We start from the raw sequence: 2,773 nt of genomic DNA, 5'->3' as shown, positions 1-2,773 counted from the left end.
CAGGGCCAATACCCGAGGAAAAGAATGAAGAACTTATAGCAGACAAACTTTAACAAGACTTCATAGAGCAGAGATTAAATACAACTTCAGGTATAGATAAAATTAAACCTAATTCTGTAGGCAAACTTTGGACCTATACAAAGACAGAAGAAGAAATTCCACTTTTTAATTAAGAAGAATGGCTAAGAAAAGTGTGTTGGATAGTTGACGAAATTAAATCTAGAGCAATTACTTTAATCAGATTATCCTTTGGAAATCCCTTATTCAAGCTCAATGGAAAGATTGCACTCTATATCTTCGGACCTTTACTGAAAAATACTCAAGGAAATAAATACATACCAAGGCTCCAAGACCGGTTAGCACGATGCACAGTATTAACACCTCTAAAGAACGAGACTACATAATTAATTGTTATCAAAAACTTAATTCATTATTACATTTACATATTTGAAGCCCCTAACACCATCTTAACGGATCAAGGTCAAAAATCGTTCTCGGAACACATGCAAAAATTTGAAGAAGCATTGAGGATTCAACATATAAAAACAACTGCATTCCATCCTCAGTCTAACGGTTAAATTGAGCCCATGCACTCTACACTACAAAATTTGATTAAAATCTCTATTGCTGAAAACAATAAAGAATGGGATGATAACTTGAAATATATAAATTTTGTATTAAATACAATGAAAAATAGTACCTTTGGAATATCATCGTTAGAAGCTACTTTCGGAAGAGAACCCAATATCCCTTCAACAATTACTCCTTCCCCAAACCCTACGTACCATGACTTAGTCAAAAAATGCAAGTTTAAACATGAACAAACCCTAAAAAGGGTTGAAGAAAGAATCGAAGTAGAGCAGAAAAAAAAACGAAAAAACTATTCGAAAATAAAATAGTTCAGAAAAATCCAATCTATGAAAACAAGATTGGGGTAAATGGAAAAATAATGCGAAGAAAAATAAGTTGGACCCTAGCTGCAAATGCCCCGGTGAAATACTAGAGATATTAGAAAATAACCACATTAAATTAAATGCGATAGTAATATTTTAAGGATACATATAGAATCAATGTATGCCCTATTTTGTAGATGGCGCTTGGTCTGATATCCCTACTTTTTATCCTGACAACAACGAAAGCTGACTTTTCAATAGAAGAGTTTAAAGGAAATGAATACATAGAATAAATTAACAAAGTACATCTGTTCGATGAGGAATGGAGATTAGTAATAGATATAAATCTAACAACAGCCGAAGAAAGGATAGAAGCAATAGATCACATTCTAATTGTAGCTAAATGAGCACGTGGAACATCCTGCACACCTTTAGAAGAGCTGAGATTAGTTAAAGGAAGATATAACAGACTAACTTCAAAAATCTCAATTTTGCACAAGTTGTTAGGAAAGAAAAGACACAAGAGAGGATCAGCAGATTTTATTGGAGAAATCTCCAAAACATTGTTTGGAATTCTCTCTCTCTCTCTCTCTTTCTATGAATCTGAATTAAACCAAATCAACACTGATTTCGATTAATTGTATACTAATAATATAAATATAGCATCAGTATTGACTAATTGCTCTCTTATTTGATGAATAGAATGAAGATATTGACACAGCCATAGATGCCATTAATGATAAAAACACGGAATATCACACCCTCAAATTTTAACACTTGTAATTCTAAAGAACACTTTAGAAGAATTTGAACAATACCATAGAACTAGATTTCACTTGGATAATAAAGAGGAAAATTACCAACATATCCTTGATCTGAATTCACTCTCTGTGGCCCTAATCCCAGGACTTTTAACTTATATCTAAGATACATCTATCCTAAAGAAAGAAGAAGGATTTATTTATCCGTCATACCCTACTATGAACTGGTCATAATATTTAAAGATTCTTATATTCCAAATGATAAACAAACGATTCATCATTGTAAAACAATAGCAAGCTGCCTAATTTATAAACAAAACCAGGTTAATCTTAAAGTCTCCGAAAGTAAAACGGAAGAATTAAGTCTTTTCGAAATGAATGCTAAACTAAATTGTAAGCAGTCTTCGTATTTACTTAACAAAAAAACTTTTATACCGATATCCGACGGATATATTATAATTCCCCTCAATATAATAAATTTGTACATAAGTTTCAAACAAAATGTAACAACTATAGAAATAGTTAAACCTGTTAAAATAACAGGAAATAGTTGCGAATTATATAATAATCATGATCAATTAGATTTACCAAAACACCTAGAAGAAAAGCAAACTTACTGGGTCAATATAACCTACGATATTAAATACAACGACCACGATTTTGATAATTTAGAAAAGAAATTAATTTAGCTACCCAAGAAAATTAATAATGATAAATAAAAACAACCTGGTTTAAGTCTAGACGATACTGAAAACATATTGAAAACCATAGCCACTCACAGTCATTTTAAAACTTGGACAGAAAGCGAAATAGAATGAGTCCAATGCTTAGGTTACACAGCTCTAGCTTTGGGCGCAATATTTACACTGTATAAAACTGGAATTTTTAAAGCAATATCAAATCTTGATCCAAAAATCTCTGTTTATTCTACGTTAAAACAAAAGTAGAGAATCCTACCCATATTTAAACTAACAGTAAAAGTGTGCAACTATTAGTAAATAGAAAGGAAGCTGATAATGTTATTAAAGCTTGAAAAGCAGCATTTGGAAAGTTTAAGGACTAAACTTTGTCTAAAAAGGGAATTGTAATGGTTGACCTCTTGGACTTCTCCAACTACTA

This window comes from Belonocnema kinseyi, chromosome 1 (assembly GCF_010883055.1).
Source record: "Belonocnema kinseyi isolate 2016_QV_RU_SX_M_011 chromosome 1, B_treatae_v1, whole genome shotgun sequence".
NCBI lineage: Eukaryota > Metazoa > Arthropoda > Insecta > Hymenoptera > Cynipidae > Belonocnema > Belonocnema kinseyi.
The sequence above is the reverse complement of the archived record's forward strand: the minus strand, read 5'-3'. Positions refer to the sequence as shown.